This window comes from Phocoena sinus, chromosome 12 (assembly GCF_008692025.1).
Source record: "Phocoena sinus isolate mPhoSin1 chromosome 12, mPhoSin1.pri, whole genome shotgun sequence".
Lineage (NCBI taxonomy): Eukaryota > Metazoa > Chordata > Mammalia > Artiodactyla > Phocoenidae > Phocoena > Phocoena sinus.
The window spans coordinates 41,089,707-41,115,838 of record NC_045774.1 but is presented as its reverse complement, the minus strand read 5'-3'; the positions used below and the strand labels follow the sequence as shown (position 1 = coordinate 41,115,838).

Genomic DNA, 26,132 nt, shown 5'->3' with positions numbered 1-26,132 from the left:
GGCTCTTGGTTTAAATTTCGTTTTAATTTATGGCACATTTGTGTTGTCCTTTATTTCTTGTCTTGGCTCTGTATTAACTTTTTTCGTTACATTGTATCCAGTATACTTTTTAAGTAGGATATAGAATTGCATCCACTCAGTCTACCATATTGCCAACAAGCTTCTGCAGTCACATTTTTGACATACGCTGTAACTTCCTCTTTCTCTTTTTAAAAGTCTAGATAACACTATTTTCTCAGGAGCGAAAAAAAATCATAAAGATTATAATTTATTGCTTCTGATCTATGCCAAGTTCACTAAATTGCATTTTTTGTCAACAACTTTTTATTTATAAGTGTCATTTTCTTTTAGATATGCTAGGCATGTAATTTAAACTATCTCAAAAAATCAATGACAAAGTGGTGGCGTTTTCCATAGTATAAATAATATTCATGTTGCATAGTTTTCTTCTCATGTATTCATAAAGTATTATCAGAAAAGAGGGAACTGAACAAATTCTTTAGGTCCATGGTTTATTTAGTCCACCACTTTTTCTTTTATAGGTATAATAATGGGGGGGGCAGAAATTGATTTTTTCCTCATAATTTCAACTTCAGAAAAGTTAGGATTACATACCCAACATTCTAGTTTCTTTAATGATCTATTATGAATTTATCATCTAAAAATTTATAGGAAGCTGTGTTTTTAGCTTATTCCACCTGTTGGGGGGAGTAAGTTTCATGAGTTTACTGCCTGCTGTGTAAATTAGTACTTTACTTTTGTTGTTTTATAACTACAGCTTTTAGGCTACCTAGGGTGCCTTTTAGTTCTGCTCTTGCGGAATTTGGTGAACGAGGTTGTAGTGGATAAACGTGATTTTTTAGACTTTGACTATGTGAAGAAACTGCCATATAACTGTTTCAAAAACATTATATTGCATTTAAGTCTGTATTTAAACTGTTGGAAAAAAGTATGACTACCTTGAAGTTTGTATTTTCTGCCAGAAAATATCCACTTTTGCTAACCAAAAGCAAATTAGGCTGATGGCTATGGAAGAAGCAGAGCTGTTTCAACTGTGAAATGCATGTAACTGAACTCAGTGCCTGAGAGAAGCAGGATCAAAGAGAGGAGAGCTGGAAGAGGTGACTATGACATACATTTGGAAGCAAGAGACACTATCCTGTGCTCTGTCAAGGAATTAAGTTATCAAAAATAGTAATGAGAGAAAGAATAGTGCTAATCATTTATATTTACTTAGTGTTTGTTCTCTCACCACACCTGCCCTACAAATCTTCAACATTTTATCCAGTTGACCTATTTATTCTAATATCTCTAACATTGAACACTTCTTGAGAAAATGCCCCATTTTGAATATTTTTGCCACCTTAAACTGATGACCTCCAACCTTGGTTGGGCCCTCAGTGCTACTCAACTGCTTTTCTACCATCTACAGTGAGCTCTGCTCCCATTTCTCTCTGCAATCTTGCTACCTCACTACCCCCACTCTCAGAAAGTTGCTTTCTAAGTCAGGACCAGGAACTTCAGCTCTGCTGCTCAAGATTTTGTCTCCACTTTCCTTCTATTCTTTTCTCCTTCAGTCTGAACTTTGTGTAATCTACATTCCTTTTCCAATTCAAAATATCATCTCTTGAAATGATGCTGCATGCAGATTCTATTTACACAGAATCATCACCTCCCTCTTGCTCTCATTTCCTTCCATATTCAGTTTAGTTTCTGTATTTAATTTTTATGATTACCTCCTTATGGATACTCACAACAACTTTTCCCCTCTCTCTTCCCATCATATGCACTTGTAAAAACTCTAACTTTATTTGTTCCGATCATCTATCTTTTCCATGCCCATGAGAACAATGGAAACTTCTGGGGGAAAAAATCACCCACCTTGAATAACTGGTTTTACTTTAGTTACTACAAACCTGAACTACACTTAGTAATGCCTAGCAATACCTTTAGGTTTCCCTGGTAGATTTGCTTTACTATTCATTGGAAGAACTGTTTTAAAATATTTCCTTTTCCCTTAACCTTCCTGCACATTATATACTCCCCACATTCTAAGCTGATAGCCTACCTCATACCTCATTAAACAAATAAAAGCAGACTGCAAATGCTTTGTTCTCCCATCACCAAGTCAACAAACTTATCTTCATCTTCACCCATCCTCTTTTGTATTTTCTCCTTTTGTAATTGAAGAGATATCCTTGCCTCTATTCGAGGTCCATTTCCTTCATGTATATTTTCATGCCCTAATATTTCTCATTTTAATTTCAAAACCCCTCCCTTGACCTCAGGTCCTTTCTTAGCTGACATCCTATTTCTCTGCTGTTTTTCAAGGCAAAACTGTATACCTGACTTCTACTCCTATTTACTCTTCATCCCACTCCAATTTGGCTTCTTTTCGTACTGGCAACATTTTCCGTCTCTCTTTAATTGTGTCCTCCTCCACTTATCCCTACCACTAGATGTTTGAGCGCTCCACTTTTGGGCCCAATTTTCTTCCTGTGCTCTCCTTAAGTGAACTAAACCAGTTTCATAGTTTGAATACAAATCTCTAAACTGATACCTTTCACATTTATATCTTAAACCTTGGTTTCTGACCTGACCTGCAGACTCAAATATTCAACCACCAACTTGACATTTTCCCTTGGATGTCTAATAGGCATCCCAAACTTATCAGAAATGTTACTTCATGTCTGCCCCACCCCTAAAATTATTTCTCTGTGATGTTCACAGTGATAATTACAGGCAATACCTTTCGTACAGTATTTCAACCAGAAACATGTGATTCTTCTTTGATCTCACTGTTTAGTGTATTCTCTTTATCCAGTTCATCAGCAATTCTTATTGATGGAAAAATATAGCACTTTTGTATCTACAACATCAGTGGTGTCCTTTTAGATGTGGCACCCTTGTGTAGTTTACAACCTGCATAATCATGCATGATGGTCCTTATTCTACTCACCAAATTATATCTAAAAATATATTTTTCTCTTACCTTTACTGCCACCATACCAGAGAAAACCACCATGATTTTACACTTGGACTACTGCCTGCAGCTTCTCAGCTGGTCCTACTGTGTTTTGCTTTACTTGATTTTATATGCAATTGTCAGTATAATATTTTTAAAATATTAATTTCATCATGTTGCTTCCTTGATTAAATGCTTTAATTTAATTTAAAAACTTCTTGCAAATTTCCATATGATTTGGCCCCTGTCTACCTATCAGACTTCATCTTGGCCACTGCCTCCTTGCTGGTCTCTTTCCAAGTTCCTTCCTACTTTGGACCTTCTGTACTCTTTGCTTAAAATATTATTTCCCTCTCAACGTTCCTGGATACCTCTTCTCCTTCACCTGTAAGCCTGAAAAACACTTCCCCCGAGAGGCATTTCCGCCCAACCAATCTAAAAGAGAACTCTTCCTCTCCACGGATTGCTACAGAACAGTGACTATTCCCTTCATGGCTTTTATCACAATCTCTAAGTAATATAAACGTCATGGATTTTTTGTTTGTTTACGTGTATATCTTCTGTCACTGGGTAAGATCCATGAGGGTAGGGGCATTATCTTGTTTACATTCTATTTTTAACTCCTAGGATAGCATCTAGGACAGCTCTTCACCAAATACTTAAATATTTGTTGAGTGCATAAATGACATTGTTAGATAGTCACAAAAGTTTTATTTGTATCTATTTAAAAATTTAGGCTTAGTGAAATTAGATCAGTTACCCAAGGATAGATAACTGGGCCATGATTGACCCAGATTTCCAGGAGTCAAAGGCTATTTCTTTTGAACTGTGTTGGATGATACAATTCCCAGAATAGTTCAGGGAAATCGTGTTAAGACCTTGCAGGACCATCCAGTAGTTGTTTTTCACAGGAAGATGATTAGGGAAAAGATCAGAAAAATTTTTCCTTTAGACACATGGAATAATGAAGAAAAATATAATCCCTTTTTGGATGAGGCGTGGAGGGTTATGCTTGGTACTTACAAACAGCTTGTTTATCTTCCAGCAATGGCAAGCTCTGTAGGAAACAATAAGGGGATCTATAGGGGATAGCTTGATAACTGCATTCAGGTAAGTGACAATCAGGTATGTTATGAGGTTGTGAGGATAGAAATAGGAAAGACAAGTCCATTACTCTCATCCTTGGCCAGGACTGAGAGTAAAGTGAACTTAAGAGAACCTGTTGGGTACTCAAGAGCCAAAAATTATTATAAGCAGGGACAATCCAGAAACTTATAAATCCAAGCAGTAAATCAGAGTTTAGAATCAAGATGTTCCCGAAGCTCTGGAGAAAGAAAGCTCTGGTACCCAAATAGCTGATTTAGAAAATTAAGTGAACCAAATAATTTCAAATATGAATTTAGGCTATGTAAATTAAGTGAATATAATAAAGTTGGTAATAGAAAATAGAGCTGTCTTACCTACCATATTCCTCTGCCTCCCCTTGTAGATGGAGAGCATTTGGAGATGCAGTGGGAGAGGCTGGGATCCTGAGTGTGAGCAGAGGCATAGTGGAGGACAAACCGGGAGATGTTTAAGGGCTAGTGATGAGGCCTTGAATCTTTACCTGAGGCATACAAGAGTGAAACTGGCTTAATGTGAGGTACAAACAAAGATTTTAGCCTTTACACCTCTTTGGGCATTATGGTGTCTCCCATTCTGGACTCAGAAAACTGCCTATGTATCTATCCTTGATCCCCACTCCACACTTGTCCCCATCCAGGAAGGAAAATCATGTCCTCCCCACCCACAGCAATCTAACTAATCTTCACAACACCTCATGTTGAAGCCCCTCGGCCAAGGCCATCACCCAAAGTCTTAGTGAGATTTCTGAACATCTCCATCCCTATTTCTATTCTTTCCTCCTCCAAAAAATATATATTAGCAGGCCTGTCCTGTGTGATAGGCATAAGAAGATGAGTAAGATCTGATCTCTGCCTCAGAGGTATCCATAGTCTGGTAGAGGTACACACAGTTCTACTGTAGTATGACAGGAAAGTTTCTTTTTAACATAGGAAAATTTAAGCATATTTGTAACAATAATTCCCAAAGCTTTAAGAGCTTTATGCTTTTATTGAATTCTCAGATATCTATGAGGATGACATTTGCCCCATTTTACAGATGAGTAAACAGATTCACAGAGATGAAGTCACTTGTCCAAGGTCATATAGCTAGTAACATTGAGGGGGGTTGGTTAGGGAGCTGGCACTGCGACTGATTCTTCCTGGATCCACAGGTCACACTTTTAACCTATAAGTAATGTTGGTTTGTGTGTTGATAGGAAGGAAAGAAAGGAGAAAAAAATTGAGGTTGGAAGAGATATTTTCCCCGTGTTTCGTGACCTTTTCAGGTACTATTTATAAAAGCTCTGGCTCAGTGGTGCATATGGTGATCCCTGAATCTTTAGATGAGTCATGGGGATCCAACATGATTTCATCATGATTCATGTTGGTGGTCGATTGCAACCCGTTATTGGTGGTTCTGTGGTCGTCCATGGTTATCCTTGATCCGTTGGAATCTATGGTGATTTGTGCGTTTCTGATTGAAGGTGCTCCATGACAGCAATGAAAATGCCATTTTCTACCTTTGCATTTTATTCTGGGGCAGGTGCAGTTTTCATGATGTCAGTCACATGATGTCACAGTAAAAAAAAATACAATGTACTATGCCTACTTTCAATAAGATGAACATTACTCATGCTTTAAAAAAAAAAAGAAAGAAAATAGAGCTGCGACCTCGTATCCTTTGGCAGAGGGATTTTGCCTGTTTTGAGAACCCTGGTTTGCCTGAGATGGCACATAGAGCCCCAGGTATCAAAAGATCCTGATAGATTAATAACAGGGATACAAAATTATTCCTTTCATCCACAGCTATTAGGAGAAAACAGCACAGTGGTCTTGAGAATATCAATATATTCGTTTTACTTTAAGTGAACACCATCTTTGCAGCAAATTTTCTTAAGAATGTTTCTTATTTATTCTGTTGTTTTGGTATTACTTTTGTGTAGCAAAAGCAAAACTGATTGGGAGTCATTGATTATAATCTCATCATCAATCAGTGTTTTAGGTTATCTTTCCTAGCTGATACATTTCTCATATAGTAGTAAGTTCCTAAAATTATAGGTATAAAGTTCTGCAAAATCATAGAAATGAACACAAAACCACTTTATCTTTTCAAAGTTTCCCTTCCCCTTTTGTTTGTCTTCATAAAGTAGACCGTTAACTATTTTTGCTGCTTGTATTGGTTAGTTTTCTGTGTCAGCTTGGTGGAGCTATGGTGCCCAGTTGTTTAGTTAAATGCTAGTCTAGATGTTGCTGTGAGAGTAGTTTGGAGATGTGATTATCATTTACAGTTAGTTGACTTTAAGTAAAGATTGCCCTCCAAAATGTGAGCAGGCTTCATCCAATCAGTTGAAGACCTCAAGAGCAAAAACAGGTTTCCCAGAGAAGAAGGAATTCTGCCTTAAGACTATAACAGCTTGAGTTTCCAGCCTGCCAGACTGCCCTGCAGATTTCAGACTTGCTAACCCCTACAATTGCATGAGTTGATTCCTTAAAATAAATGTGTGTGTGTGTGTGTATCTTACTGCCTCTGTTTCCGTGGAGAACTCTGACTTACTACCCTTGTGTGGATCTCACCAAGCATCTGTGTCAGCTTGGACTTCTGTTTTCAGGGAGGGACACATGTAGACTTCTATAAGGGTGAATGTTTTCTCTGTTGGTTTTTAATAAATTTCTTGAGGATAACTTACATTTTTGGACCTTTTGGTGATAACACTACATTGAGTCATCCTCTTTGAGGAACAGTCTATAGTAAATTTTTAGTAACTTTCTAAGGGTATAATTGATGATAACATTGTCCAGGCTGTGCCTAGCAGTTGGTGCTTATTTTTTGTTTTTTCTTACTGACTAATTATCCTCAGTGGCCCACACTGAAGTATTATAAAGAAAATAAAGTTCTCCAACAGTCCTAAGATAGGTACAATGCAACAAATCATGCGTTTAATGGACACTGGATCATAATGGATAACTCACAAATTTTCACTGTGTGTGGTTTATATGATTTTCACTTATATTGAAGCTCATCTGCCACTTTATTTCACAGGCACAAAGCAGAATATTTTTGTACCTTTTCTGCATTGGGTTAGCATTTTACTATCCCCCAAAGCCCATCTTCTGCACACTAAAGGAATTTACTGTGTGTTGTTTCATCCTGGTTATTTATGAAATTCTGATCCCTATGGACCCAGTGGTTTGTACTTTACTCTGAAGGAGCCACAGTTTTTCTCCACATTACTATCTCTTTACAACTCAGTACTTTGTCTGACAAAAACAACCATATCTACATTTCTGATGTACATTTTTATTGGTGTGGTCATTCAATTTTACAGTCATCTTTTGAGCACCCAACCAATGCTGATTACTGAGATACCCATTGAGTATACAGGGATAAATAGAAATAATAAAATCAAAGTCAAGTGTTCAAGAAGTTTTGGAACTAAATAAATCACATCTACTTGTTTTCAACTTCCTTATTTTTGTGTCTCAAAGTAGTCAGACCTGATTTCTGGCCAAGTTTCTTTTCCTTTAGAGATTATGCCTGCTTCAGCATACATTGAATTAACATGTATTTGAATCCAACCAGCTTTTCTAGTATGAAAGTGAGATTCATTGGTTTGTACTTCCTCAGAAGTTTCTGAAATTCTTATAGATAGAGGTATCATTAGTGTTTCAACAAGCTTTTTGCATAAGCAATTGTCTGATTTAGGAAGTGAGTAAACTGATGATTTTTCAAAGGCATAAAAAAAGACACCTTGTTTTCCAAATCTAGAAAAGTTATTTATTAGTTCAGACAAATATTTTCTTCTAGTGTTATTATAAAAGTTATACAGAGCATATTTTGAGTGGCTTTTAAATATTAAAGGAAAAATTTTAAGGACATATTAAGTAACACTAAGGCATATAATGCTATGTAATATTATATACTAAGTATAATAAATGCATATGTGTAGAATTATACATATGTAATATGCATATAATTTATTTATAAAGCAGAATTCACCAGTACTGCCTGGTGATTTTTACTTGAAAATTAGAATAATGAGGTAAGGTAGGAAAATGATCTGTCTTGAACAGGTTTTTCTGCACTATTGAAAAAAAAAAAAAGGAACATAAGCAAGGAAGAGTAATGGAGAAAATACATTGTACTTTAATGCACATAACTGAAATGCAGTGGGATGGTTCTTATAATAAATGTCAAAATTAATAGATGCGGTCTGTGTGGGAGAGAATAAAAGGAAGGAAGGGTGGCAGTTTGTGCCAGAAACATTTATGAAGCAGTTGAGAGTCTTTTTGAAATATGCAAAAGGAGAAAGTAGTTTGAATAAGCCCTGTAAGCAAAGTAAGTTCTACCCAGATATTCTTATATGGAGTTGAATTCTTTTTTTTTTTTTTTTTTTTTTTTTTTTTGCCGTATGTGGGCCTCTCACTGGTGTGGCCTCTCCCGTTGAGGAGCACAGGCTCCGGACGCGCAGGCTCAGCGGCCATGGCTCACGGGCCCAGCCGCTCCGCGGCATGTGGGATCTTCCCGGACCGGGGCACGAACCCGCGTCCCCTGCATCAGCAGGCGGACTCTCAAGCACTACGCCACCAGGGAAGCCCTGAGTTGAATTCTTGTATTGATTTTGTGGACTATTTTTCCTGACAGGTTTTTTTTTTATTTTTCCCTGCTCTCCTGCTACTTCTGGGAGCTTGGGCAAGGACTGGGTATAGTAGTACGAGGCTGGCTATTATTTTCGCTATTTGAAGAAAAGAGAGGTCTATGCAAAAATAGAAGGATTCTGAGCCTATTTTGCCATCCTATGTAGTTTCCAGTATGTGCCTACCTTTGGCTGTATTAATTAGGGTGGGAGTGAGCTGTTTCAGGCCTTTGTCACTTATCTCTCAAATACGTAAATATATCCCTCCAGTAGATTGGTCTCTTCAAATTCCCTAACTTACCTCATTGATCAGACTGTCTGCCTGTCTTAGCCTGGCGCTCTTGTATGTCTGAGGTATCTTTAACTTTTAATTGCAGCTTTTAAAACCCTATTCACCTTGCAAACACCCACTCTCTGTATCTATATCTTCCCTTGAGGACCTCCCTTTACCACTACCTCCATACTGACTTCCCTCTCTTTTCTCTGATCTCATAAAATTTAATGTCTGGATTACTCATCAGTTGTTAATCTGGGTCTTAAGAAGCATCAGGCTGAGGAAGAAGGTTGCGGACTAAGACCAGAAACTGAGTGTCCATAAAATATGGAGGGAAGACTGGATAAGCAAACAAATCCTCTCTCTCTCTGGGATAAGCAAACAAATTCCCTCTCTCTCTCTCTCTCTCTCTCTCTCTTTCTTTCTCTCTCTTTCGCTCTCTTTCTCTCTCTTTCTCTCTCTCTCTCTCTCTCTCTCTCTCTTCCTCTCTCTTCCCTCCCCCCCCCCAAGAAAACCAAGGCAGTAATTTCAAAGTATATGTAAATAACCGTAAGATGAGTAGGATTTGAAGGAGGATGTCGGTGTAGCTGTCAAAAGTCCAGGGAGAGATTGTCTAAGACAGCCTCAGCTTTTAATATTTCTTTCTAAAGCTAATTTTTAGTGAATTTTAGGTCACAGTTTTGGCTGCCACGAACCACCCAGCACCAGCAGTTTACTTAGTAGGCATTCAATAAATATTCTTTGAATAAATAAAGGAACAGATTAAGTGATTCTTTCTGTATGTTTACAAAAGTGCTTATCATTCAGAATAACTAAGTGCAGGACCAATTCAGTTATCCTTGGGACTCTCAGCTTTCTGATTGGCTCATTTGGGGGGACAATTTTCATAGACTTATGAATATTAGAGCTTGAATAAAATCTGATTTCTCATTCAACCTTTTCATTCTGCGAATAAAGAATCTTTTAGAGCTACTGTTGATGGATACATGAAAGTACACAGAACAAGCCCCAACCTTGAGTATGATCTTAATGGAAAAATCTTGCAATAAAATTCTTTCTTTTTAATACAAATCAACAAATAGTAAGTACCTCTTTGTGTGTATAAAAGGCACTCTGCTAGGTGCTTGGATATACATAAGACATACAAGAAAACTACTGCAAGAAATCAAATAGATTACATTCTAATTCCCAAACAAAATGATGAGGCTTTATGTTTGTTTTCATAACATATTTTCATTGAGTTTCTGTTGAGTTAATACTTTTTATCAATTTTATTTCTTCAACAGGGGCAGTTAACTAAATTTTGGATGGCCTAAACATGGAGCCTTCTAATTTATATCACAGTGAAAGTGTATCAAGAAAGGATAAGGAGTTTAATTCTGCCTCTCTGGATATCATTTTGCATGATCCAGATATGTGCTTCTTATATTCTTTTCTTAAACAAAGTGCACCTGGGCTCCCATTTGTTTTATTTAATCGTTTGTGTTTCACACATGCCTGCAGATCTTCTTCATAATTCCATGTACTGTGATAAGAGTTTCTACTCCTTGGGATTCTGTCCTTCATCATATCATTTTTTAAAAAAAATATGAAATATTTCAAACATGCAAAATATTTTAAATTGATATAATCATCAACTGCCAACTTATGAATTAAAACATTAAAAATACATTAGGATCTTCCTACGTGTTTGCTACAAGAAACTAACTGACAAAACAGCAGGAGAACAAGCACTAAAAGTCAGTCCACTCTTAAAAGCCATTGTAGTAAAAAGCATCAAATATTACTGAGACCTAAGTTTGTCTTCAGCACTGGGGATGTAAAAGAATTGGTATATGCTCTCTGGCCTCTTTTAATTTATTGATGGGATATACCTGTAGAAATTCTATTAAAAATTCAAGTATGTGAAATAGGTTTCCCGCCATGCTTCAACACTGATTGGTTGATCATAGTTGTCTGCAGACCTGTGTTAAGAAGACTCCACCCAATGCCTTAGCCAGAAAGAGTACCAAGAATGACTAGTGAGTCTGTCATGAGCACAACAGGAAGGTATGAAGCACTAGTATTGTGTTTGGAGTGTCTTTCATTGTCTGAGAGCCTAGTAAGTGGTACAGGCACAGAAGTACAAAGTGATAAACTCAAATGAGTAGTCATCATAGAAGAGGTAATATTGAGCTGGCCCTTGGAAAAAGAAGCCCTAAAATTAGCTGAAGGTTGCTTTTAGTGAGTAGAAAGTGGATAAGCAGTGTTGAGAAGATGGCAATGAGCATGACATTTTGGGAATTTTAAGCAGATTATTAGGCTAGGGTACAAAATATAATGTGATGAACTGTTTAAAATAGGTTAAATAGTCTTTCATCTAAATTTCTGCTTAGGCCCAGAGACTGAGAACACAATATTACATGACAGGTATTCCCATATCCCAAATTAAGGACCTGAGAACTGGTTTTGAGAACCTTAGCTCTCCTTTCACACACAGTCTTTAAAAGAGCTTAGAGAGGCTAAGAGTTGGAGAGAATTGTTGAGGTGCTCTTAATCTCACCCTTGCCCTCATGGGGATGAGGAAGCATGCTGCTTTCTCTTCTCTTCCCGTTACAGGGCTTCAGTCAACCAGAGAGCTGGATATGAGGTTAGGCCTACCTTAGATGCTATCATTCAAGCTGTGTAGTATTCAGACAAGATTGTTTGTCCCTCTCAGAGATTCTGTGAGCTGATTGGGGGCCACAGAGGACAGGTATTATAAACACTTGAGAAATAAAAGGTGAGAGGCGAATTCTGGAGTTTCTTTCTCTGACAATAGGACAGAATTTGGTGATTATACTTGTTTAACCTGAACTCCCACAATTTGATAGTTATGAAATTTATTTACTAAGGACCAAAAATGAACTAGATTTCCAACCTGGCATTCCCTTAGATCCTTTCCAAGAAGCCCACGTGAGTAGGTGAAGAGACCTCAGCAGAAGCAGGTGGACTTTGTACTGACAGATTCCCAGGAGCTAAGGGAAGACTGAAATAGTTATTCTGAGGAGCTGCATTCACTTCATAAACAGAAATTCAGTTGTGCAATTCCAGCGATGATGGAGAGGGAGGTCTCTGAAGAATACTCAGAGCTCCATATATTTGTCAGAATTCTTCATTTCAGGAATAAGCAAACAAGAATTTATTACAGGTTATTTTCATAACCTACACAATCTTGGGAGTTCCAGGAAACCAGTTTTAAAAATATAAAGCTAGGAATATCAGTAACCAGAAGAAATAACCAACCTCATCACAGAACTGGCTTTTGAATCAGGAAAATTACTACTGCTGCTTCACACAGACAGAAACTTAGAATATCAGACCACATGCTAGAACCTCTGCTAGAGTTATCCTGAAGAATCAAAGGCCTCTGCTTGCAAGAAGAGTCCATCTCCTCATCCATGGCTGCTGCCTCCTGTTACTCTCTTTCTCTGGCTGACACAGAAATTAGGGCCTGTCTATGACCCTAACCATAAGCTAATGGTAATACAGCTGTTGGTGTTCTAACCTGGTACGTATAGGAAGGATACTCAAAAAAGATGGTTGGTGCAAGTGCTAAACTAGTGGAACTCCAGTATTTACCACATACTTCAAGAAAGACAGCTTTAGATACTTTAACAACCAGAGGAAGCCAATGACATATCACAATATGCATGTGTAGTAAGACAAGCAAGACTTTTCTGTTACTGATTTCTAACTTAATTACATTTGGGCCACAGAATATACTCTCTGTGGTTTCAATCCATTTACATTTTTTCATCCTTGTTTTATGACTCTATTTTATTTGGAGTGTTGAAATCTTTTATATTTAATGTAAGTGGTTGGGTTTAAATCTGCTGTGTTGCTATTTGTGTTTTTAAATTTGTTCTGTCTGTTTTTTTCCTCTTTTTCCTGTTGTCCTGAACTCTCTTCTGGATTAATTTAGTATTTTTTTTTTAGTATTCCATCTTATCTCTACTATTGGCTTATAGCTATTGCTTTTTATTTATTTATATTGTTTTAGAAATTGCTCAGTGGTTTACAGTATGCATTTTAATTTATCAAAGTCTACTTTCAAATAATGTTATGTCACTTATATCTAATGTAAGAATCTTACAACTGCACAGATCCATTTCATGCTCCAATTCTTTATTTTATTGTGGTCAAATAATTTACTTCTACATGTTAAACCCCAAAATACATTGTCTTCTATTTTTTTTTTTTTTGTCTCTTACAGATGGCTTTTTTTTTTGTAATTTTTGGCTGTGTTGGGTCTTTGTTGCTGCACGCAGGCTTTCTCTAGTTGCAGTGAGTGGGGGCTGCTCTTCATTGTGGTGCATGGGCTTCTCATGGCGGTGGCTTCTCTTGTTGTGGAGCACGGGCTCTAGGCACGTGGGCTTCAGTAGTCGTGTTGCATGAGCTCAGTAGTTGTGGCTCGCAGGCTATAGAGAGCAGGCTCAGTAGTTATGGCACACGGGCGTAGTTGCTCCACGGCATATGGGATCTTCCCGGCCCAGGGGTTGAACCTGTGTCCCCTGCATTGGCAGGCGGATTCTTAACCACTGCCCCACCAGTGAAGTCCCACATTGTCATTATTTTTGCTTTAAAGAGTAAATTTATGTTTTTGATTAATTTTTCATTTTGATCTAATTTTAGACTTATAGAAATGTTGCAAAAAATGGTACAGAGATTTTGTGTATTCCTCCCTCAGCCTCCCAAATGTTAACATCTTACATGACATAGCGCATTTTTCAAGACTAGGAACTTAACATTGGCATGATACTATTAACTACAGATCTTATTCGAATTTTAACTGTTTTAGAAAAATTCAAAACAAGAAAAAAAAGACTTTTATGTTTGCCCACATATTGGCTGTTTGGGATGTTATTTATTCCTTTGTATAGGTACAGATTTCTACTTGATATCCTTTCTGCCTGAAAATCTTCCTTTACCATTTCTTATAGTACAGATCTGTTAGTGATAAATTCTCTCAGTTTTGTTCTTCTGAAGGATTTTTAAAGGATATTTTTTTAATTTTATATTGAATTCTAGGTTGACAGATTTTTCTTTCAGTCCTTTAATGATGTTTTCTGGCTTTCATGTTTCTTTTCAGCATGAAGTGTGTGATTACTATTTCCTTGTTCCTCTTATATAATGTGTCTTTTTCCTCAGGATGCTTTAAGAATTTCTCTTTATCACTGGTTCCTAGCAAAATAATTATGATATTTCCTGTAGTTTTCTTTGTGTTCATCCTGCTTGGGGTTTGTTTAGTCTTTTAAATCTGAGAATATATAGTTTTTATGGAGTTGGAAACATTTCAGTCATTATGTCTTCTAATTTTTTTTCTGGTGTCCTCTCTTTAAATTTTGGGACTTACACATCAATTGATAATTTCCCCCATAGGTTGTTGAGGCTCTGTTTCATTTTCTGTTTCTGTATTTATTCCCTACTTTATTTTGGAAAATTTTCTTCACTAGATCTTCAAGTTCACTGTTATTTGTTTCTGTAATGCCTAATTGGCTATTAATCTCATTCAATGATTTTTTGGTTTCAGATAATACATTTTTCATATCCAGAAATTCTATGTGATTGTTTATATATCTTCCACTTTGCTCTTTATTTTATTCATGATTTCTTTTAAATTCCATCATTTCTTTTATTTCTGGGTCTGATTCTATTGACTTCTAATTATGAATCTCAGTTTTCAATTTTCTTGCTTTTCTTCATACATAAGAAGTTTTATTAGATACTATACCTTTTGAATATTACATTGCCAATTGCTTGATTTTGTTGTTTTCTTTTAAAGACTTGTATTTTGTTCTGACAGACGGTTATGTCGTGTGCATATGAGTTTCATTCACTCAGCTTATTTTAAAGAGTTTAAAGATATATTTTGAATAGGCTTTGGTCTAGAGATAGTTCAGTCCTACTGTGAAGATGTGGACCTTCTGTATCTCTACTTTTGTCTCTCTACCTCAGGAGTTAATACAAGCTCTATTATGGCTAATGGAAACTCAAATGTCTCCTGGCCCTTTGTGAGCTCTGGGCTCTGTTCAGCCTGCGGCTTCTAGTTATTATTTGTTCAGTCTTGTTAAACTTTATCCTGTGCATGTATGAATTAATATTTAACACTAGACTTAAGAGCAACCCTAAGCAGATTTCTGGAGCCCTTTTTCTGGGTATACCACACTGTTCTAGAAACTTGCTCTGCAATGTGAGTCTCTATCTCCTCAAATTCTGATCTTTGTGTCTTCAACCCAATATGACTGCTTCCTCTGCTTGTTTAGAAAGTACCCTCTGATAGAAAAGACATTTGTATTATTCTCTTACAAATCTCAATTTTGTGTCCCCTGTACAAACAACATCCATTGTCTAAACATGGTTGTTTCACCTTTTTTTGAGCAGTTTTATACTGTTTATGGTGGGAAGTTTAGCCTGGTCCCAGTTAATCCATGATGGAAAGTGGCAGGAATCCACAGAATGCTTTTGTACAGGGAAGTAACATGATGTGTTCTATATTTTTAAAGTGTCATTCTAGCTTCTTTGTGGAGAACGGACTTTTGAGGATCAGGGTGGATGCAGAGAGATCCTTTAGAAAGTTCATAGAGTTGTGCAAGAGTGTAATGGGCTTCCGTGTTTTCAGTGTATTTTGTAAGAAGCGATTGGTCGGTTTTAGTATTTATTCATGAGAGGAGACGGATAGTTTGCTGATGGTTTGGATATGTTAGGGAGGAATAGGAGAGGAATCAAGAATGATGTTTAAGTTCTTGTCATGAGTAACTGGGAGAGCGGGGATGTGTGAGTAGGAACAGGATTAAGGGACGTAGGAGAGTCAAGAGTTCTCTTTTTGGACAGATGAATCTGAGTGAGCCTACCAGAAATCCAAATTGGATATGCAAGTTAGAGGTCTTATATAAAGATGGAACCCGACATCAAAATTTTTGGAAAGTAAGGAGTTAATATTTTTGGAGACTTTGTTATATTGACTTTCACTGTGATTTTTCAAGTAAAAGATAAGTGTGCCGTGTTTTCCAGTATGTTCTCAGAACCTTGTTTCTCAGAAGCATCGTGTGGAGTGATTATTCCGTGGGATGTATTTTGGTAATTTCACTCTGGGCAGAGGGAAGCCAGTGAATGTTTTAAGTAGAGTTACATGGTATAAAATATTTTAGAAGAGTTATTTTGGCAGGACTTTGATTTGTTGAGAAGGAGGCTGGAGGCCTAAAGAACAGATGGGAGCCTGTTAATATCATCACTTAGACATTTGGGGATGAGGGTCCAGATGAAGGATGACAGTGGGAATCAAAATGAATATGTAGATGCAAGAGAGCATGTGAAGGACAAAAATCATCAGATGATGCTTTATTTTTAAAACGTTGGTGACCCAGATTATGCCGTAGAAAGTTTAAATGAAAAATTTAGTATAGATGGCATCTAATGAACATTTATTATAGGACTGATTTTGTCTATCTATCTATCTATCTATCTTTATATTCCATAGGCTAAGAGAAATGGACTTATTTATCTAAGATCACATGGCTAAAATTGGAATAATAACCAAGTTGTGTTATAATTAAGATTTTTCTGGACTGTAGACATGAATTGAAAGAATATGAGCAATTAGAAATAGTTATTGTGAGATATGCATGTACTATCAAAATCTTCCATGATAAGAATTAAATAATTTAAACATGACACTTGAGCATTAAGAAGGAGTTTTGCTGGTAAAAATATACAGTGGATAATGTGACATTATATGATATATAATTTGATATAAATTGATACAATATAAATTAGTGGCTATGAGTACAACTAAAACTCTTTAACCTCTAGAATTTTACTTCTAAAGTTGTGGCTACTGATATTAGACAAACTTTTGAAACAAAGTAATAGGGCAAATGAAGACTATAGAATTAGCTATCCTAGAATCATCTTGGTAGACCATAGCAGCAAAAGCAAATGATGATGATATGAGTGCCAATGCAGTAGATATTTTTTTGAATTAATCAAACATATAATACCATACTGATGTATGCTATGCACTGTATAAATTGCTTTTTCTGCATAATTTACTGCACCTCACAACATCATGTAAAGGTGGTCATATATCCATTTTATCCATGAGGAAACTAAAACTCAAAGGTTAGCTCATCAAAGATTCACATTCAATTATCCACAGAATTGGAAGTTAAGTTGGGTTTCTGTGACTTTTATGTTGCTTTACTTCACCTAGCTTTAAGGAAACATTAGCATTCCTCTATATTGTTTTCTGATTATTTAAAAAATTGCTCTCCATTATCATATAAATATATCCCTTCTCGTTTGTACAGACTGTTTACAATTCCACTTCTTTTGTGAAACATTTCGTAAATAAAAGGGAGGTAAGAGATTGTTCTTCTTAAATAGTGATTACTTACCTTCCAGGTATGAAGCTTTTTTGGAGGAGGTCATTGAGAAGGTGTAACCACTGGTTGACCTGCAAGCTGGACCTGGGCAATCGAAGACACCTCATCCGTTCTCCTGTCCTTGGACCCGCATTCTACATTCTACCCACCATTCCCACTGTGGGAGCTGTTCCAAGGATGTAGCCTTGAAAGAGTAAGGTGTTGATGAGACCTCTGGATGGTATATGTGACTGAGCCCAGTTAAGGCCACTATATAAACTTAAGATTCTGGCTGGTGGATATGGAGATCTCATCCTGCAGCTGCCCAAGGCAAGCTTCTTAAGTAAGTTCCCTTGCCTATTAAGCCTGCCACACACCAATCTGAAGTGATTTGCCTCTTTCTTTGGTCTCTCCCTCTCAGTTTGCAAACCAACAATTGACAAGTCAGTCTGGACACTGAAGAAATGGGCCTTGGGAAAGAGACACTTGCAGGGAAATCCTGAGTTGGACATTGGCTTCTATGTAGGGGTGATGGCCTATATGTTAGATGCTTGTGGACCACTGTGTGGGTATGGGGATGCCCCCAAAACGTCAGCTGGTCTAATGTGCTTGTTTGAGGAGCTGTGCAGAGTACACTGTGACAAAGAAGGGAAATGGATGCCTGCTGCAACAGGGTGGCCTCTACTGTGAGCAGTTTATCTGGTTAGCGATGCCAAACTGAAGGCTAAAGGTCAAGTTAGAAAGTTGGAAGAAGAGTTGAGGTTAGAGACAGACATGCAGGTATCTACTGCTTTGCTAGCTTCGGGGCTGGAGGACAGGTGGGAGAGTAGGATAATAAGTCGGAGACTTTAATGTGCTGTTTTGCAAAGCTAGGAGGGCACAAGCTGCTGTGGATTAAGGTCTGAGAGCTTATTATGAAGCCTGATTGGGATGCTGAGAGGTGGAGTTGCTGGGAAAGTAAGGGGAATGAAGAGGAAGATGTTATGGTGATTGACAATGAAATGGATGGAGTGTCCCATCTGTCTGACTCTTAATACAAAGGAAAACAAAGGCACAGCAACAGCAACCTCAGCCAGCGGGTCAGCCCCTGATTCAGGAAACATTTCTGATGAGAGAATATACTCCTGCTGAGCTTATTGTAGGAGCTGCCAAGTTCCAGCAAAAGGCCAGGGAAAATAATTCAGGCATGGTTAGCGCACACCAAGGGAGGGGGTGATGGGATTTCTCTCACCAGGTAGGATTCATGGGAAGTGAGCAGCATCACCACACACCTGCCTGCAGGCAGCACCTGCGTGGCATGAAGGGGGTTCAAAGAACTTACTCCCTTGTACAGTGGATTTTTCCAGTCTGCAGGGAGGCTGAACCCAATGAGGAGGATCTCCCTGGGTACATGAACCCTGGAAGTCTCTAAAGAGGTACAAGTTCTTAGAGAGTTGGGAGTGACACAGGCAATCTACTCCCCTGTCTTTGAAAGCCCTGATCAGGCTACATTTACTGCAGGAATGAAAATCAAGATACTCTAGTTTGCCCCCCTGGCACTTGGTATGGGATGCTGATACTCAGGCTGGCCCCAGTCTTGGGACAAGACATTTACGATTTGGGGCAATCTAAACCATCCCTGATGATGTCCCTCCTGCTCTAGCAGAGGCCTCAGGGATATAGTCCTATTTAGGATGGGTGCCTTCCTTGTCCCATGTGTGGAATGCAGGCCAAGATGGCTTCTAGGTGAGAGCCATTGGAGGTGATCAGAGACCACTTGTTGAGTCCACTATTCACTGGTCCCTCAGAAATAAAAGATGACTCTGGTTTACTTTGGAACTGAGTGTACTCTAATACACAGTCACCCCCTGAAGTTTCCTGGCCCCTTCAGTGCCGTCAGTGGTTATGGAGGCAAACAGTTATGATCAGAAAAGTCTCTTTGACACTATAAATTGGTTGTTCTCCCCCACGAGAATACAAAGTTTTGGGGATACAAAGTTTTATCTCTTCAAAACCAGAGAACATATTGGGCATTGATATCATACAGTGTCAAACTCTGCAAACCTGTATTGGTGAGTTTCTCCTCAGAGTTAGAGTAATGAAATCATTGCTGAAGGAAAAGGCCAAATGGGAACCAGTAAGCCTACTGCTCCATGAAGAGTGGTAACTGTCAAACAATATAAATTGCCTGGGGGGCATAAGGAAATAGGAAAAACTACCTAAGAGCTGTGCCAAGTGGGTGTTATATGCCCACTTTCTTTTCTTTTTTTTTTTTTAATTTATTTTTTGGCTGTGTTGGGTCTTCATTGCTGCACATGGGTTTTCTCTAGTTGCGGCAAGCAGGGGCTACTCTTTGTCACGGTGCGCAGGCTTCTCATTGTGGTGGCTTCTCTTGTTGCGGAGCATGGGCTCTAGGAGCGCAGGCTTCAGTAGTTGCGGCGTGTGGGCTCAGTAGTTGCGCTGCACGGGCTCTAGGGCACAGGCTCAGTAGTTGTGGTGCACGGGCTTAAGTTGCTCCATGGCACGTGGGGTCGTCCCGGACTGGGGCTCGAACCCATGTCCCCTGCATTGGCAGGCGGATTCTTAACCACTGCACCACCAGGGAAGTCCTGTATGCCCACTTTCAACAGCCCAGTATGGCCAGTAAAACAGCCAGATGGCTCCTGGCAGATGACCATGGATTGCTGAGAATTGAACAGGGCAGTGCTCCCCATCCATGTGTCTGTGCTCAGCACTGCCACCATCTTACATAACTGGGCCACAGTCATAGGAGTATACCATGCTCTACTGGATTTAAACAAATGCTTTTTTCAGTATACCCCTGGCCACTGAGTCTCAAGATCAATTTGCCTTCATGTGGAAGGGGCAATAATGGACTTTTCACATGCTTCCCTAAGGCTACCTGCACAGCCCCACAGTGTGTCATGGGATGGAAGCCTGAGATCTGTCCCTGTTCTCCTTTCCCACATCAGTAAAATGGGCCCATGACATTGATGCTATAATGTTAACACGTGAAGCCTTGCCTCTGCTGAAGGACACTCTGCAGATTTTGCTGGAATACCTGTAAGGGAGAACGGGCAGTGAACTGGCAAGAAATTCAAGGTCCAGGCATTGCTGTAAAGTTTTGGGGAGTTGTTTGGTCAGGTAAAATGTATATTGTCCCAGAGCTGTGACTGATAAGGTGCAAGCCTATTCAACCCCTAAGAATGTGAAAGAGGTGCAGGCTTTGGAGGGGTTTGGGAGTTTTGGAGGACTTTTATTCCTCACCTGGCACAGTGCTTCTGTTCCTTATACTACCTTGTAAAGAAAAGGCAGATGGGGGACTGGGGATCAGAGCAACAAGACACCTTTGAGAAGGCAAATATGCTAGTGAAGCAGATTAAAGCTCTGGGCATCTGTCAAGCTGGAATACTGTTTGAATTGTATTTCTCTGTGACTCTAGAAGGTATGAGTTGGACACTGTGGCAGAGACAACAGAAGGAGAGAGTACCCTTAGGATTTTGGTCCCGGCTCTGGAAGGGGGCAGAAACCTGAGATCCTCCAACAGAGCAAGAGCTCCTAGTCGTGTACACAGCACTCCTCCAGGTAGAGCCTCTCATGAAGGAAGAGCATATCATAGTAAGAACTTCCCTTCGAATTAAGGGGTGGGTTGAAAATACGTTCCATTAACCCTTCAGACTCCCACACTATGTGGCATGCCTATTTGCAGCAGAGGATTACCTTGTCCACCAGCCCGCTGTCTCTAGATATGTAGGTGCAGCTAGGCCCTGTAGAGAATATAGAGCTCTAAATGCCCCCACCCCTATTCCTATAGCAGCCCCTTCAGCCTGTAGAAAGGGAACGGAGGAAATTCCCCTGAGGCCTGGTAGATAGATGGAGAGTTGGGGCAACAAATCCACAAAGACTACAGTTGCTATTCTGCCCAACACTGACACCATCTGGATGGAAACAGGAATGGACCGCTGTAGCCAATGGACTGAACTTAGAGCCCACTGACTGGTGATCACTCATGAGCCCCGGCTGTTAACCCTTTGCACTGAGAGTCAGGCTGTTCTAAAGGGATTAACCCTATAGCTTGGACAATGGGAAGCTGAGGGGTGAATAATCATGAATAAGTCCTTGTGAGGTCAGGATTTGTAGACATTTGGGTTCACCTGTAAGAGCCTGAGGCAGTTCTCACTGTTTTCCCCCTCCCAGCTGGCACTGGCACCCCCTGGCAATCAGGAAGCTGATGCCCTAGCTCAGGTATGAGCCCTAACACATGACCTGTCAGTAGATGGTATAGCAGATTGGATACATAGGAAGAGCAGTCACCATACCACCCAGGTGGGAATGCATATTGTCAAGGATGCTGGATTGCCCTTGAAATACAGTGACTTAGTTAATGCAATAACAGCATGTCCTGTGTGTTCTAAACAATGCCCAAGGAAGCTGCCAAAGGACTCTGGGGCCAATCACCAGAGTTCCCAACTAGTAAGGGATTGGCAAATTGATTATATTGGCCCCCTCCCTCTGAGTGAGTGTTCTAAATATGTCCTAGTTTGTGTGGACACTGCATCTGGCTTAACCCAACCTCTCCCCTGTTACCATGGAAACCAGGCTGGCCACCATTAGGGGATTAGAAAAGCTAAGTACCATACCCTCATCTAAAAGATAGTGACTGGCGGGGGGTGGGGGGGGTCACATTTCGAAGGTCGTGATATGCAAGATGGGGCAAAGCAAAACAAAACAAAAACCCCAAATAACATGACCTTAATGGGGCTTCCAACTCCCCTGTAAACTTTATGCACAAACGTTGGTAGAAAGGAAGAATGAAATATTAAAGCAGCGATTAAATTACTAACAGGTAAAACAGTGTTGGCCAGGTATACTAAAGTACTGTCCCAGGCTTTAACTCATTTGAATGATCAACCTGTAAGGCCTGTTACCCCGTATGCCAGACTGGGAACCCCTGCCGAGACACCCAACACTGTAAAGATAAGAAAGTCACAGGAGATAGCCGCTGCCCCAACTCTCATGGTAGGTCAATGTGCTATGCTGCTGAGAACACTAAGTCATGCCTGGAAAGGCATTTTGTACTGAAATTTTTAATGGGATGTCACACCAGGATGGGTGGGTTACTTTGCACCCCTGGGTGAGGGGGAACAACTCAGTCTCCACTGGGATACCGTTGTCTTGCTGCAAGTCAGACCTGTTGAAACACTATACTTGGAATGGAACATGCACCACTGAAAGGAGGGAAAGGTAGAAATCCTGGTCTGGCATATCCTGTGCCCTAGTCCATCACCTCACGCCTGACGGTACTGCTTCCCCTGGACAATATGTATAGTGTGTACAACCCACTCAAGTTCCTAAAGCTGCCCACTTCAAGGTCAGGTAGGCATGTTTTGTTTTGCACTGGCACAATCATTTGGCTGCTGTCTTTTTTCCCTGCATTGGCCTGGAGGACATTTGTAGCACACATAGAAGCCTTTACTAAATTCACCAGCAAGTTTAAATAATAGCTGGCAAAACCTATCTTTACTGAACACTGAAATGCCTCTAATGAGCAAAACTGTCTTTCAAAATAGGATGGCCTTTGACATTATTACTGCCTTAAAAGGAGACACCTGTGCCATTATCCAAACAGAGTTTTGTATGTTCATAACTGATGTATTGTCTTTATTAAATCACATGAGGACACAAGTGAATGCTCTGAGGGATCAGACCCCCAGTCTAAGGGACTTCATAAATCAGTGGTTCGGATCATGGGGCTCTGGGTGGAAAAAATTGTTATTTATTTTGGGAATCATTATTTTGATCTGTGTTTTCTCTTGGCGTGTGCCTCTATTGCTGCTGTGGCATCTGCCTCCAATGCAGCCAGATAGCCACCAAATGAGCCGCTTCCACGCTAGTGAAACCCCTTGCTGGTAACTCAGGGCACATTGCGGAAGGTGGGGTGTGTGTGAGATTGTAAGAGCCAAGAGCTGGGTCTCGAGGGGGTGGAGTGTTGTAGGAGATCTTGGAGAGGACACGACTGCTGGTTGACCCACAAACTGGACCCAGGTATTAGAGGCTTTGCATTCGCTCCCCTGTCCTTAGGATGTACACCTTTTGCCCACTGTTCCCACAGTGGGAGCTGTTCCAAGGATGCAGCCTTGACAGAGCAATGTGTTGTTGAGACCATCTGGACGGTATACGTGACTGAACCCAGTTAAGATCTCTGTATAAAGTTTTAAGATTCTGGTTGGTGGGTGCAGAGAGCTGCTCATCTTGCTGCCCCCAAGACACAAGCATTGTATGTAAATTCCCTTACGTATTAAAACTGCCACCTACTAATCTGGAGTGTTATGCCTCTTTCTTTGGTCTCTCACTCCCCTCTGTACATGCGCTCTAGCTTGCAAACCAATAAGCAATAAATATTCATTCTTGAGCCTTGTATTTTGTAATATCTTGATTTGTTGTTTAACTCTATTTATTCATCTTAATAGTTTCTCTGATTAAGGAAGAAACTTTCAAATGGAAACTAGGAAGGATTTGAAACCACTTAAAGCCTTTATAGTTATGTTTGATATTAAACAGAAGTGGTGAAATGGTATTATATCATTTAGGTACAGTCTTCAGGGGTTTGCAATGCTGGGTACAAAACAAATCTGAACTTGTTATTCTTATGAAAAAATAAATTTGGACAAAGAACAAGAAAATGGATCCTGTGTGGAAAGGAGGAGGCTCACATGCGTTGAAAACATAATTAAAAACAAGATCCTCAGAGGGAAAGACTACCCTGGAAATAGTATTGTCAAAAAGACCTATGGTAATAGAGAAAAACAAATGGGAAATGAGGCTGAAATGTGATGGTACACAGGAACATTATTATGATTTTAGAGCCGTCTATGGTTGCACCCTATTACGTAGCAGGAGGGAGCTGTACCTCTTCACGGGGCAGAGACACAATCGTAATTGGAATAATAAATGATACTTCTGTTTGGGGGATCTCATTACCAGAAAATTATAGTCAAAATGCAAGAAATACAGAGAATAGTAATAATAGTGGTTAGGGAACTGCTAGGATTACTTCTAGAAGAGATGATTAGAAGAATTAAATAGCTTGGTAAGGGGTAACTAAGAGGGTGGGAGTGTTTCCAATCACATGGAGAATGTTAATTCTAAAGAGAAAGACATGTCAATTATTTGGCATGGTAGTAAGGGCTATAATTAGAAGAAATGTAGTGAGATTAGCAAAAGGGATTGGAGCAGCAGTCATAAGACCCATCTGAACACTGACAGGACTGTGCTTAGAAACACAGCCTAGTTTTATAGTTTGCAGTTTTAGCTTCTATGATTCTGAACATTTCTGTGGATCTCATACGTTCTTTTTCCCCCTATATTACCTTCCCTCCTTACAGATTTTATCCCTCTTATTTGAACCATAAGTTCTGTGTTCCTTTGTGTCAATACATTTTATGGATCATCTGTGGATTCCTGCCTGCTTAAATACACTATCTTTTAAAATTTATGTTTCAGCTTGAGCTAACAGTCATTTTGCCAGCACTGGAAATAACCTTTTCCTTACAAATTTGCCTTCCTTTAGTCCATGGGGATATTATATTTCCAAGTACTATAGCATGTATTTCTGTAACCAGAATTTCTCAGTATTCTAATAAAAGGTATAAAAACGTATGGCTATTGGTAACTCATTTAAAATGTTATATCACAGCATTCAGTGCTTCCTAGCTACCAAATTTTAATGGAACTTTAAACAGGCTTGGCTTTGAGTTATGAATGCAATGAAATGTAGCAAAATATATAAGAAGTCCCAGGGGAATGTAAATTGGAGGACAGTATTCCTTTCCTATGGAATAGCTGCCTTCTCTTAAAAGAGTGACATCACTTCTGTAAAGTCTTATCATCTAAGCTTTATCAAGAAGCAGCTGTAAGGAGCAGAAGTGGAAAGATGCTTTGGGAAACCGAACGCCATCATCCTCAGTGGGACATAGAAATAGGTCTCCAAAGAAGATGCACATTAGAGCAGTGCAGGCATCAGTACTCAAGGAAGACTGAAGTACCTTTACTGATGCCTCTGTTCATAGCAATTTAGTGCCCTTAGGAGGAATGTTCTCTTAATCAAGAATTAAAATATTCCATGTTTTTTGCAAAATCCAGTGACGTTTGCAGGATGTCTGAAGGGTAATGTGGGAGAACTCATGCCACAACTACAAACAATAAAGAAATATATTTTAATTGTTCTTATGCTTTGGAAAAATATTAGATTTACATCTAGAGAAATTCTTCGTTTCTTCTTCCTTCCTCTCCCTTTCCCCCCCCTTTTCTCTTTTCTGCTTCAATTAATGTTATTAGAAGCAAGACATTAAGTTGTTTTGACTGATGGAAATGTTGTAGCCTAGATGAGTCATAAGAAAAGTGAGGGATTGGCTTTTCTTTTCTTCAGAGGATGTGCCTGACACACAGACGATGCCTGTGGCCTCTTCTGCGATTGGAGACGAGGAGCGTGTGTTCACAGTGATAGCCAGAGCTTCCTCTTGCTTGCTGTGGTGAGTACCACTTGATCTATGCTTGTACGTGATATAAATCCTCCGAAGAGAGTCCTGTGTACCTCTAAGTCCTCTAGAGCCTGGTTATAGGATAATATCCTGAGAGATAATCAGTTGTTCCTCATTTTAGAAAAAAAATCTTCTGTGACCTCCGCAGGTACCTCCTATCTCTGGATTCTAGTCCAGTTCAAAAGAAGTAAGTAGGTTAAATGTGTGTCTTTAAACTTTTGCTTAGTACTGCTTGGTAAGAGAGCTTACCGTTGTT

At 39.3% G+C, this 26,132-nt stretch overlaps 1 long non-coding RNA gene across 1 annotated transcript in view; it reads left to right on the top strand.

Annotated features, from left to right (window-relative positions):
* LOC116763776 overlaps nt 1-25,869 on the top strand; it is a 104,557-nt gene extending 78,688 nt beyond the window's left edge. The window contains exons 5-6 of the long non-coding RNA XR_004352619.1: nt 17,398-17,700; nt 25,765-25,869. This is a non-coding gene — a long non-coding RNA (uncharacterized LOC116763776). The remainder of the gene's footprint in view (nt 1-17,397; nt 17,701-25,764) is intronic.
* The last annotated feature ends 263 nt before the right edge of the window (nt 25,870-26,132 follow it).